The 13,203-nt window shown below is 51.2% G+C and overlaps 2 long non-coding RNA genes across 3 annotated transcripts; one reads left to right on the plus strand and one right to left on the minus strand.

Moving 5' to 3' along the window:
* Positions 1 to 2,202: 2,202 nt before the first annotated feature.
* On the plus strand, positions 2,203 to 8,870 carry LOC105603901 (uncharacterized). 2 transcript variants are annotated; one of them, XR_006057189.2, is made up of 4 exons: positions 2,203 to 2,337; positions 4,399 to 4,471; positions 7,803 to 7,993; positions 8,439 to 8,870. It is a non-coding gene; the product is annotated as an uncharacterized LOC105603901 (long non-coding RNA). The 2 variants fall into 2 exon arrangements; XR_006057190.2 differs by lacking the exon at positions 4,399 to 4,471 and having other exon boundaries at positions 2,215 to 2,346.
* On the minus strand, positions 8,039 to 12,861 carry LOC121817347 (uncharacterized). The gene is made up of 3 exons (XR_006057191.2): positions 11,126 to 12,861; positions 10,259 to 10,433; positions 8,039 to 9,987 (listed from the first exon to the last, which is right to left on the minus strand). It is a non-coding gene; the product is annotated as an uncharacterized LOC121817347 (long non-coding RNA).
* Between the last annotated feature and the right edge of the window lie 342 nt (positions 12,862 to 13,203).

Consider the following 13,203-nt stretch of genomic DNA (forward strand, 5'->3'; position numbering starts at 1 on the left):
GGCCGTGTGTGTGTGTGTGTGGTGTGTGTGTGTGTGTGTGTTTGGTTGTGTGGTTTTCCTTTTCATGACCTGGTGTTGTCTGCAAAATGATGTGTCTTTCTTTTGCTCTGGAAAATTTTAATAATTTCCTGTCTTGTATGTTTTTTGTTCTTTCCCTTGGACATCTATTAGTGATGTCAGACTTCCTGAGATTATCCCCTTAAGTCTCTTAACCTTTTGAATGTATTTTTTGTAAATCTCTGAGTTTTTAATTTATAATCTGAGATATCAATGTTTGTCTTCTAGCCCTTCCATCGAATATTTTATGTTGTCAATTATATTTTTAAAATTCAAGGCCTTTTTCCTATCTGAGTTTTGGGGTGAGCATACCGCGCTGCTTCTTCATGCTCCTCCGAGCTGTGTCCCTCCTTCCAACTTTTCTCCCTCCTCCTCCTCCTCTTCTACTTGCTACTTTTCTCTGAGATACCGATTAGAAAGTTTTGAAGGTCTCTTCTCTTGTTGCCTATACCACCCGATTCCTCTAGGGTATCTTGTTTTTGTTCATCTGATTCCATCTCTCTTGCGTGGTTAATGTTCCCCCTCTAACTATCAGTTAGTTGTTCAGAATGATATTTACTTAGCTCTTTCTCTGAGCCAGACACTGAGCAAGACAGGCTAGGTAGCCTACCCCCATGGAGCCTGCGCAGTGGGGAAGAGGCCGAAATTATCAAGATAAACAGGAATGTCAGTTTGTGTACGTGTCATGAAGGAAGCAGAGCAGGGTGACGTGAGAGTCAGTCACGAGGCGGGGGCCCTCTGTAGCCAGTGGCTGGGAAGGCTTCTTTTAGAATGGGACAGAGATCTGATCAGTGTGACCGCGTGGGAGGGGGTCAGAGGGGAAGGCTCAGATCACAGAGCGACCAGGTGTAGGAGGTTTGGCTTTGATTTAACTGCAGTGCAAAACCATCATGGGGGGCTCATGCCCTGGTTTATGTGTTTAACGGTCAGCGCTCCCTGCTGAGTGGCGACTGACCAGAGATCATCAAGGGTGGCCGTGAGGAGCCTCCTCTTGCCGTGTCTAAGCTAAGAGCGAGGTTGGGGTGGGGGTGACAGTGTGGCATGAGGCATGGGCACCAGGAGAATGTGCGTCTTGAAGGCAGGACAGGAAGTGCTGCCGGGAGAGAGTGGCCCATCGTGCTAACTGCGGTGGAGAGGTCACAAAGGTTCGGACACAGCAGTGAGCATCACACTTGACAGGTGACGGCCAGCGGTGGATTCATCACGTCCCATAGGTAGCTTGGAAAGTCCTTTAATACTTGTCGCCAACACAAAGCCCTTTTCAGAGCTCTCCATTTATCTTCCAAAGCCCTCTCTTCACACACTTCTTTACTGTTCTTTTACTTGCCCCCGTGAGGAGCAAATGCTTAAAAAAATCGCCCCGTCTCCTTGTAATTCCTGCTTGCCTGCTACGTTGCTTCAGTGTGTCCGACTCTTTGCGACCCTATGGAATATAGCCCACCAGGCTCCTCTGTCCATGGGGTTCTCCAGGCACGAATACTGGAGTGAATTGCCATGCCCTCCTCCAGGGGATTTTCCCTGGATTTTCCAGGAGTCAAACCCACATCTCCTATGTCTCCTGCATTGGCAGGTGGGTTCTTTATCACTAGCACCACCTGGGAAGCCCGGAATTCCAGCTTATCTGTGAGCAAAAAGGGCTCTTGAATTCCATTTTGTTAATAGGGTGGGTACGTGCAGGGACTAGGGCTTTTGGGGGCCTTCTGGTGCTGAAGCCAGGGAAGGGTAAGGTAGGGCAAGCACCAGGCAATTATCAGGAAATGGATGAAGTTATTAAAGCTGTGAGATGCTGTTTGGATGCACTGAATATCTGAAACCAGGGGACTAAACCACACATCTGTAAATTTTCCTTTAAAACTCTGAAGCACAAAGTGTGAGTTTATTTCTTAAGTTACCCGACACACATAGATGCTTTTCTCAAAGTCCAGACTTGTGAAGGTGGAGATCAGAGCCAGCTGCTGAAGGAATGTGGAGAACTCGCAGAGGAACGCAGCAGAGGTGGCTCTGCTGTAAAGGTATTGGCTCATTTTATCCCGTGACCGCCCCGGGCTGTTGGGGGTTTTCATTCCTGCTTACAGATGAGGAAGCTGAGGGCTGGCCACCGTCACACAAGCTAGTGACCAATATACGTGGTAGTTGAACCCACACGTGATTCCAGAGTCTCAAGCAGCCTTGCAACCAAACCTGTCTTCAGCCCCATCTTTTCCTTCACTTTTAAAGGACCCTGGCACTGCTCCTGAGCCTTTTGCCGGTCTGTGGTGTGAATCCTGACCTTCCCCCCTGGTAACTCAGGTTTGCTAAATCGGTGTCTTCTCCTCCTTCACCTTCTAGCTTCCAAAATTGCCTCTCCCCAGCCCCTCTGTCTTGTGGGTCTACGCCTTGAAGATCACTTTACCGTTACTTTGGTTTAGGGAGGAAATGGAAGTAAAAATACTAACGTATAGTCTGTCATCCTTAAGTGAAAGTTGTCACTTAAACCTTCATTTTTTGCTTATTTATGGCTGCCTTGGGTCCTCTTGGCTGCGACCAGGCGTCTTTCTGGCCGCCATGGGTGGGGGCTGCTCTCCCTGGCGGAGCTCGGGTTTCTCTGCCGTCTCTCGCTAGGGTGCGTGGGCTCCGCGGCGTGCGGGCTTCGGAAGCTGCAGCGAGCGGCCTGAGGTTCTTGGGCTCAGCAGTGGTGGCACCTGGGCTTAGGTGCCCCTGCTGCTAAGTCGCTTCAGTCATGTCTGACTCTGTGCGACCCCACAGACGGCAGCTCACCAGGCCCCCCGTCCCTGGGATTCTCCAGGCAAGAACACTGTCACGTTCAAATCCTCGCAGACCAGGGATGGCACCAGCATCCCCTGCCCTGGCAGGCGGATTCTCACCCACTGCACCACCAGGGAAGTTCGGCCATTTTTTTAAAGTTTCAAATTAAGAGATGCAAGTTCAATTCAGAGCACTTAGAAAATAACGAAAAGGACAAAGGGGAACCACCCCCCTCCACTTCCCAAACCTTATCATCAGAGGTCACCATAGTTAACACCTTTGTTTGTGACTCGAAATAGCTTCTTTGCAATAAATTCTCAGTTTTGAAAATGATGGATAGACTAGCATGTGCATGCTAAAGGCTTGTGACATATGTTGCCAGGGTGACCCATGGAGAAGCCGATTGCCATACGCAATCGACCAGCGCTGATTTTTTAAGTGTTGCCATCAACAAGGGTTAGTATTCTTTTTAAAACATCTGCAGTCTTGTAGGGAAAAAAATAGTCATGTATGGATGTGAGAGTTGGACTATAAAGAAAGCTGAGTGCTGAAGAATTGATGCTTTTGAACTGTAGTGTTGGAGAAGACTCTTGAGAGTCCCTTGGACTGCAAGGAGATCCAACCAGTCCATTCTAAAGGAGATCAGTCCTGGGTGTTTTTTGGAAGGACTGATGCTAAAGCTGAAACTCCAATACTTTGGCCACCTGATGCGAAGAGCTGACTCATTCATTGGAAAAGACCCTGATGCTGGGAAAGATTGAGGGCAGGAGGAGAAGGGGATGGCAGAGGATGAGATGGTTGGATGGCATCACCCACTCAATGGACATGAGTTTGGGTAAACTCTGGGTGTTAGTGATGGACAGGGAGGCCTGGCGTGCTTCAGGTCATGGGATCACAAAGAGTTGGAGACGACTGAGCGACTGAACTGAACCGAGGGGAAAAAACAGTGTCTCCTTTTAATTTGCCTTTGTTAAATCCTTCCCTGGTGGCTCAGTGAGGAATCCACCTGCAATATAGGAGACCTGGGTTTGATCCCTGGGTGGGGAAGATCCCCTGGAGGAGGAAATAGCAACCTTTACCTGGAGAATTCCATGGACAGAGGAGCCTGGCAGGCTACACTTCATGGGGCTGCAAAGTGTCGGACAGGAATGAGCAACCAGCACACAAATCCTAGTGACTCTAAGTCCTGTACGACACATAACCCTATAAAATCTGCTGTGAATTGTCAATTTGTATTTCTTCTTTTCTGAATTACATTTCTCATTTTTTCTGCCTATTTCCAATTAGTGTTTTTATTTTATTGATTCATAAGAATATATCAAGGCTATGATACAGTACTTCAAAATGATCTTCCTGCTGCCTTTCAGTTTTTAAAGATCTTTTTTCGCATTGTGCTTTTAGGCAATTGGTTCTTTCTTGTATATCCATATCTTTGTTATTCTGTTCTTACCCCAAGGCTGTGCTTATTACCTGCATGTCTTTTTGTTCTTACATGGTTTCATAAGGCATGGAATAATGCTCTAACTTTAGTCTTTTTCTTATTTACCATTTATTTACACAACATTATTTTAAATATGTTTCCACACTGACTTGAAGCATCACTTTTATTTGGATGTTTTGGAGCAAGGACCATGAACCTCTCAGTATACCGTGCTCCCCCTCAGAACAGGTGAGTCCCTGTTTCTTTCTGAGTCTCTGTGTCTTCATCTGTCAGTGGTGTCAGGGGAAGGCATCATTCTTGCTCTTGCTATTTTGCAGCCTGAGATGCTCTCATTCATGAATTCCACAGGCGTGCATGAGTCCTCTGTGGTGCCAGGGTTTGTGCTAAACACTGGGAATACAAAAGAAACTGGAGTGAGGCAGTCATGTCAGTAAGCTGGAGACAGATCCAGCAGGAGTCATTCCGCCTGGACGGGTCTCAGCTACACAGGAAAGGGGGGATTACAGAGTCTTCGGGATGTTGAGCGAAATGGTCATGACGGTTGTTTCCGAGGGTGGGATCTCACTTGCACTTCTGTCCCTTCTTTATTCGTTGCTGCAGTATTGCTTGTGTGTTTTGCAAGCATGCACATTATTCCTCTTAAATAAATCATTATTGTAAAAACAAAAAAAAAGGACCTCTGTTTCACAGAGTTGGCTTAATTGCAATCCTTGGTTGGAACACTCTCTTGGGGACCCCCCTTACCTTTACAAAAAGAAAACAAGAAGAAGCCTGCAGGGGTTAGCACAGCCCCAAGGGAGGGAGGCTTCTCCAGGAACGTGACGGGAGGGTGTTCCAGGGGTGGACATGCCGCGGGGGTGTGAGGGGACAAGGCGCAGCAGCCGGGAACAATGCAGCCTTCAGGGACTTGGGAGTAATTCAGCTTGTCAGAGGCCGGGTCGTAAACGGGAGTGACCGCGTGTTATCTGCCGTGTGTAGAGAACATTGGAAATGAATAATTTTAGGGCTGTGAGAATTTCCATGTGTAAGGCTCTCATATATCCAATTAAACCAGTCCTCTGGGGCATCTTCTCACAAATGGAGGATTAGATATTCTTCCTATTAAAAAGGGTAACTTTTTAATATATCTCCGGTGCTATATTAGTAACCAGAGAAATACTCTCTAAGCTAAAAAACATACCTAGGTAAAATAAACAATATAAATAAAAGCATACAGGGAATTCCCCAGTGGTCCAGTGGTTGGGACTCTGCTTTCACTGCCAAGGGCCTGCAGGGCTTCAGTCCCTGGTTGGGGAGCTGAGATCCTTACAAACTGTGCAGTGTGGCTATATATATGTGTGTGTGTGTGTGTGTGTGTGTGTGTATATATATATATATCACACATAAATGTGTATATCCCAAATTATTAACAAAACGGTATCTTTGCAAAGACGACCTTTCTGTCCAGCATCGTCAATGCCCAGCCTTCCCTGGGACACGTTGACACGTCCCTGACCCCCCTGTGCTCTCCATACTGGTCTCACGAGCATTTCACGTCTCTGCTCTCCTTCCCAGTAAAACGCCACCTCACTGTTCCACCTGTCTGCCTCCCTCTCTCCCCATTCCTCCTCCGGCTTCCAGCCCCTCTGGACCACCGAGACTGTCGTCATCAAGGTCAGCAGAGACCTCCGACCTACCGAGTCGGGTCGTCTGATGCTGCCCGCCTTGTACTGTGCCTTTCAGCAGTGTTTGGAAGGCTGGCCACGCCCTCCTGTTGGAAAGGTCTCTCTGAGCTTCCACCCCGTCCCTTTCTGCTGGCTTTCCTGCTACCCGGCTGGCTGCGTCTTCTCAGTGTGCATGTGTGTGAGACCTCTAGATGCTAGAATATTCTAGGACTCAGCTCTGGGTCCCCTCTCTTTTCCTTGTTTTCTCCCCAGTGAGCTCATCGGCAGTCTTGACTTCCTCTGCCACCGACAGACCCCATCGAAGACCCCAGTAGCCTGACTTCCCCCCGGATCTTAGATTCCTGCTCCCTTGGCCCCTGCTGCCGCCGCTGCTAAGTCGCTTCAGCCATGTCTGATTCTGTGCGACCCCACAGACGGCAGCCCACCAGGCTCCTCTGTCCACAGGATTCTCCAGGCACGAATACTGGAGTGGGTTGCCAGTTCCTTCTTCAACTTAGCCCCTCTGCAGAGGTGTTTTTTAAGCATCTCAGACTCAGGTGGCCAGGTGAATCCTTGCTTTTCTACCCTTTCACAGTGGCTTCTCCTGGGTTTTCTCTGTCTTACTAAGTGACTGGCACCTCCATCTTACTCTCTGGGACCTCAAACCCAGGAATCATTTGTTATTCTTTTGGCTGTGCCACGTGGCTTACAGGATCTTCATTCCTTGACCAAAGATAGAACCCAAACCCCCAGCAGTGGAAGCTCAGAGGCCTAGCCACTGGACTGCCAGGGAGGTCCCACAGGAACCATTCTCTTTTTTTTTGTAAACAGATGATCATTCACTATTTGTTAAGTATCTTTACAAAGCATGTTGTTATAATCATATGCTAAAACATCAGACTGCACATGTGAAATAGCGACAGTTCATTGCATTTAAATTGATCACACTGAAGCAGTGATAAATGCACTTAACAAAATAAATGAAAATTAGGGCAAAACGGATTATTCTGTTTATGATCTTAAGAACTTTTTACTTCTAGCCGTATCCTTTTTAAAGATTTTGGTAATGATCTTCTCTAAGGAACCCATTACACACATTACTCTCACACACACACACATAACTTCCCACAGGAATCATTATTGATGACTTTCTTTGGCTCTTTTCATTCAGCCACCTAATCTTGCCAGATTTATTTCAGAAATATATTCCAAGCCTGCCCACCTCCCCCATCAGCAAGGCTCAGATCCTAGTCAAAGCCACTGTCTTCCTAGCTGGTCTGCTCCAGCGCTCTCCTGACCAGTCCTCCCCTTCCCTGACATATCTCTGCACTGGACACAGATCATTTTGAAACGTGAGTCAGAGCAGCACACGGTGCTCCAAGCCTCCCCCTGGCTCGGGTGACAGAGCATGTCCAGTCTCCTGAAGTCCTGCAGACTCCGACTCAGGCCCCGCCCTCCTCACCATCCACACGTCGAACACTCTGCCCCCTTGGTCTCTGCCTCTCAAGCACACGAAACTTGTACCTCCCTTGGACCTTGGAGTTTGCTGTTCCCTCTACCTAAAATGCTTTTCCCCAAGATCTTTGCATGGCTGACTCCTCATCCATCATTCAGGTCTCTGTTTAATTACCACCACCTGGACGAAGCCTCCCTAGGGTCACCTAGACCTGCTTTACGGCACAGTGTTTCAAAAAGTTGTCAGAATGGAGCTCATGCCCATTCTGATATTTCCTTTTCTCTTGATTTTTGCTTCCCAACCAGAATGAAAGCTCGGAGAGCACCAAGACCCTGTAGGACTTGCTGACGGGAGTGTCTTTGACACCTAGAACCTTGCCTGGCGCTCAGTAAGGGTTTGTTGACTGAGAACGTGTTATCTTGTCACGTGGGTTGGAGATAACCTTGGCCTCATTTCATAGGCAGGAGAACGACACCAAAGAGGCTGGTTGGAACATCCGAAGTGAAAGGACTGTTTGGAGCATCAGTGCTGGCATCCGATCCCGGAGCCTTGAGTTTAATCCCCAGTAATACTACCTTCAGGATTTATCCCTCTGGAACCAAGAGCTCATTCGACAAAAATGGGGAGGATTCCTAAAGTATCCGTAAGCAGGTGAGTTACCTTTTCATACGTGGGGAAGCAAACACAGGCTGGAAATGAGGTTTACTAAAGCGTCAAGAACTATTTTAATCAGATGAGCTGGTCAAGTTTATACAAAATCCTTTCTTTGTTTAAACCTATAATTAACACATAGTATGATTTCTATTAGAACTCGTGGCTTGAACGCAGATCTGGTTACTAAGGGCACAGAACCGCAGGAAGGAGCCCCCCGGGCTCTGTCGCAGGTGGCTTCTGCTGGTGGCAGGGAAGTCCCTGCCTCCCGGGTGTCTTCCCCTGGCGTCTGCTCTGTGGCTGTGCACAAGTGCTTCTGCAGAGCGCTCTAAGTGTTTCAGAGTGGGGTGGTTACGCGTTTGCTCCTGTGAATAATCGAGTGTGTCCCTTCCCCTCACCCTTCAGAACCCACGTTCTTCAGGGACCCATCGTAAGTGTTTTGTAGGATTCCTGATTGCAGTCCATGCTGACTCATGAGGTCTGCAGTGGATTCTGGCTCTTCAGGAAAAGCTGGCCCTCTGACCTCTTGGCCCCATGTGGAGAGTGCGGATGGAGAGTCCATCTTTTCTGATGTGGAGGGGAATCTCCTGGAGGAGGACTTGGTGTCAGGACCACACCTTTCTGAGGCCTACCTACACGGCTCTGGGACACCTGCTCACCAACTCTCAAACTGTCGCCCTGGCCCTTGGCTCCGCTTAGAGGGTGACGGGTGGGCAGAGGTCGGGAGGAAGGGACGGGCGGCCAAGAAGTTCAAGGCAAAACCTTTTGTTTCTGCTTTGATTCTCCAGAAAGTCAATACTCCTCTGAGTATCAGTCACCAGCTGGAAAAAAGACATTTCTGAAACAATTGGGGAAATTTAACATGGATTGTGTGTTAGATGCTGTTGGCTTTTGTTGAATGGGGCAATCAGTTCAGTTCAGTCGCTCAGTCGTGTCCGACTCTTTGCGACCCCATGAACTGCACCACGCCAGGCCTCCCTGTCCATCACCAACTCCCGGAGTTCACTCAGACTCACGTCCATTGAGTCCGTGATGCCATCCAGCCATCTCATCCTCTGTCATCCCCTTCTCCTCCTGCCCCCAATCCCTCCCAGCATCAGAGTCTTTTCCAATGAGTCAACTCTTCGCATGAGGTGGCCAAAGTATTGGAGTTTCAGCTTTAGCATCATTCCTTCCAAAGAAATCCCAGGGCTGATCTCCTTCAGAATGGATTAATTGGATCTCCTTGCAGTCCAAGGGACTCTCAAGAGTCTTCTCCAACACTACAGTTCAAAAGCATCAATTCTTCTTCACAGTCCAACTCTCACATCCATACATGACCACAGGAAAAACCATAGCCTTGACTAGATGGACCTTAGTCGGCAAAGTAATGGTTATATTTTAAAAATCCTATCTGTTAGAAATGCACAGTGAAGTACTTACAGGCGAGATGGTGCAGTGGCTGGGATGTGTTTTAAGCTCCAGAAGAAAGGGTGAGTGTTTGTGGAAGAGGGTAGATAAAAGTAGTAAGGGAGACAGCTGATGGCTGAAACTGTGTACAAGGGAATTCTTCACACTAGTCTCTCCAGCTCTTATAAGCTTAAAATTTCCTCAACAAAATGGTTTTTAAATTCCATCATTATCCATGCATTCAGTCAAGTTTATAAATTACTTATTTTGCTTGTCCTGAAGAATGTGGGGCTGCAGTGGGTCACTCAGGACTTATACAGAGGACGTGTCAACCAAGAACTAAGGCCACAACCCACAAGCACCAGCCTGGCTGAGTGAGAGGTCTCGTCACCTTGCTGGGTCATCTGCGACCAGGGGTCTGTCTCCTCGCCCTTCTGACCTTGTAAGCCTGTCGTGATGCTTACACTTCCCCTGGGAAGTGGACAGACACTAGAGGGACCTCCCTGGTGGTCCAATGGTTTAGACTTCGCCTTCCAATGCAGGGAGTGTAGGTTCCCTGGTCAGGGAGCAGAGATTCCACAAGCCTCACCGCAAGCAAACAGAACCTAAAACAGAAGCAACAATGTAACAACTTCAGCAAAGACTAAAAAAATGTTCCGCACCAAAAAAAAAATCTTGAAGAACAGATACTGTAGAAAAGCAAAGCCCAGCTGAGTCAAGGCGTGCTCCCTCCTCCCTCCTCCCTCCTCCGTCCCTTCCTCCTTCCTTCGGGAGATTCGGGGATTCTGGTCCTCAGCTCTGCCTTCCCGCTCCTTTCTTTCTTGCAAATTTTCCACTTTGCAAATCTCAAAGCAAAAGACAAGACAGAAAACGCACCCTGTGTTCTCCCTTTGGAATCCCATGACAAGTCCTGGTAGTCGAGACTCACTGACCCTTAGCACCCCTCCCCGAGGTCTCTGTGGGATGTTTCTGCACTTTGGAGGTTACCAGGGGGCTGGCCTCCTTCCGGTCTTGGCAGATGTCCTGCATGAGGCGCACATTGTCCCGACACCTAGGTTACAGGGGTGGAGCAAGAAGATAAAGGAACTGCAATATTTGAGGGCCCTGATGGTTTCGTGTCACCTTGAATGCACACGAATGGTTTCTGCAGTTTCAAAAAGGTGCCTGGGAGAATTGGGTTAATTATTCACCACAGGGGGAAAAAGTCCTTTGTGCTAATCTGAGACCATTAAAATCCAATCTAGGCACTGAGCTTTGACTGTGCTGCCAAGGAAAGCGAGCTTGGAGACTCTGGGCCCTCCTCTCTCATCCCCTAGATTTGTGTCTTGCTGAGGGGCCGCACTCCCAGGACGTGCTCCGCACCGCGCCTGTGACCCCACGGCTCGGCTGGACCTGGGAGCTAAGCGGGAGGCCTGGGCCGAGAGGGCGTCATGTCCTCTGGCACAGGCTGAAGTTACAAAACCGCCTTGGCAGGAAGAGACTGAGGTGTGAGGAATGAGTCCGGAAAAGAGAAAACCACCTTTTGGAGGAAGGGAAGGTGAGAACAGGAAATTTCAGGTAGATCTCTCCGCACCCTGAATGCACCTCAGCCACCTTGCTCCCTCCCTGGACGGGGCTTCCTGCAGCCAAGTAAGGGTCTCGCTCCCTCCTACATCCCCCTCATTTCTCCACCCTCAGAAACTCCCTCCGCCCACGTGCTGTTTTAGTAAATCTTGTGCGCTTCCAACAGGCCCTCCTCCTCACCTCTGCCATTCCTCCTGTGCGCTCAGTCCTGTCCGACTCTTTGCAACCCCATTTACTGTAGCCTGCCAGGCTCCTCTGCCCATGGGATTCTCCAGGCACGAACACTGGAGTGGGTTGCCATGCCCTCCTCCAGGGGATCTTCCTCACCCAGGAAATGAACCCAGGTCTCCTGCACTGCAGGCAGATTCTTTATTGCTAAACCTCATAGGGAAGCTGACGTTAAGTCATTCACCTAGAAATAAATTTTGGGAGAAGATGGCGGGGAAAGTCAGATCGCTCCAAGGCCACTTGTCCTCCCCGAGCTGTGGTCAGCGTCTCCAAATTGTCGGGCGGCCGCGTGATCACAGAGTTAAGTTTTCATCATGAGAGGAACAGCAGCAGAAGCAGAAGGGCTTACGGTGGGCTGGGTGCGGTCATCTGCACGGGCCCTCAGGAGCGGGTGGTCTGGCTTCCACATCGAAGTGCTCCCGGTCCCCTTGTGAGCAGAGTCCTCTCGCCGAGAGCCCTTCGGTCACCTGCCTGACCGCTTCCGGCCGAAAGCCTGGCAGCTCCTCAGCGACGCCGTGTCACCCCTTTCCTGGAGTGTGGGTTCTCACGCAGGCTCACTACAGTTCCTGGGTTTCCTCGGGCCTCAGTTTCCACGTCTGTTAAATGGGAATAGTAATAGGTCCCATGGAACTGCAGCAGGGCTTCACGCATGGAGACACATAAAGCTGCCTCACCCCAAGTGTTGGGTATTATTGTTATTGTCACTGTTTCTAGAGGAAAGAGGGTGGCCTTCTAGGTCAGGGAAGAGAAGGGAGGTGGAGGTGGGCAGGGGAGGCAGTGTGACTTCCCCTGCAGCGGAGGAAGTGAGACCTTCAGGGAGATGTTCAAGCTCTTCACGACTCGCTGGCCCCGAACCCTGGTCTCAGACAGCCGCAGCCAGAGGGGCCGCTGTGCCCAGGCAGCAGCGAGCGCAGAGCCGCCGAGATGGGGACGGGATTCCGTCCCGGGCAGGCGGCCGCTTGGCTGGCGCGCTGGACGCCTTGATCTGGAACTCAGGAGGGAAGCCGGACTTGGTGAGGAAGCTCGGGGGTCGTGGGGCGGGAAGGGTGGGACCAGATCCGGGAGTGAGACCCCCAGGGGCCCCATGCGTCCGGATGAGAGAAGCCGGAAGCGACTGGCTGGCTCGTGTGAAGGGCCTGGTGCAAAAAGAAGAGCGGGTGGAGGGAGAGAGAGGGTCCAGAGGTGGGAAGGGCGGGGGCAGAGGGAGCAAGAGGGCGGGAAGGGGGCGGTCACAGCGGGGAAGCGCTGAGGGTCAGCGGCGTCCGATGCTAACGAAGAGAGAAGACCGGTGAGACCTGTGCAAGGCCACCCCCGTAGACGGGCGGCACGGCAGCGAACAGGAGGAAGCCAGCGGACGTCCCCTGCCTGTCAGCCACCCGCGCCGGCCTTTCAGCAGCTCCCGAGCCGGCGCCTGCCGTGGTTGCCTTTCGGGTCCGCAGCAGCACCCAGGCCGCCGCCTTCCCCGGGCCCAGCTCTCGGGCCGAGCGGGAGCACGCGCCCCAGGCCCGGCCTCTCCGCTGGAGAGACGCTGGCTTCAGAGCCCACGCAGCCGGCCCCGGGGGCCACCCAGCCCTGCGGACAGAGGCGGGGCGGCTGGGGTGTCACGACCGCGTCGCGGGCAGGGGCGGTGGCGGAGGCCCGGCCGCCTCTCGGTGCGGCTCCACGACGCCGCGGACGCTGCCGCGCACGCAGGCTGGGGGCCCGGCCCGGCCGGAAGAGGCGGGACTCGGGCGGGGCCTGGCCCGCGCACCTTACGTCCTCCTTCCGGGTGCTGTCGGCAGAACTGGGCCGCGTGGCGGGACTTGGCTCTGAGGGAGGCTCTGGGGGGTGGTCTAGCGGGGTCACGGGGGAACGGAGAAGCTTTCCAGGCTCTGGTGGTCCCGGCATTGACCTCGCACAGTGAAACCCAGCCCCCTTTTCCGGTCCATCTTCCTGGTGGTTGACTCCGAGGCCCAGCGGAGCATTGCCTACGGTCCCTAGGTGCGCCGGACACAGCCACACCCCCTCAAGCGGGAACACTCCTCTCCCAG

This window comes from Ovis aries, chromosome 20 (assembly GCF_016772045.2).
Source record: "Ovis aries strain OAR_USU_Benz2616 breed Rambouillet chromosome 20, ARS-UI_Ramb_v3.0, whole genome shotgun sequence".
In the NCBI taxonomy this organism is placed as follows: domain Eukaryota; kingdom Metazoa; phylum Chordata; class Mammalia; order Artiodactyla; family Bovidae; genus Ovis; species Ovis aries.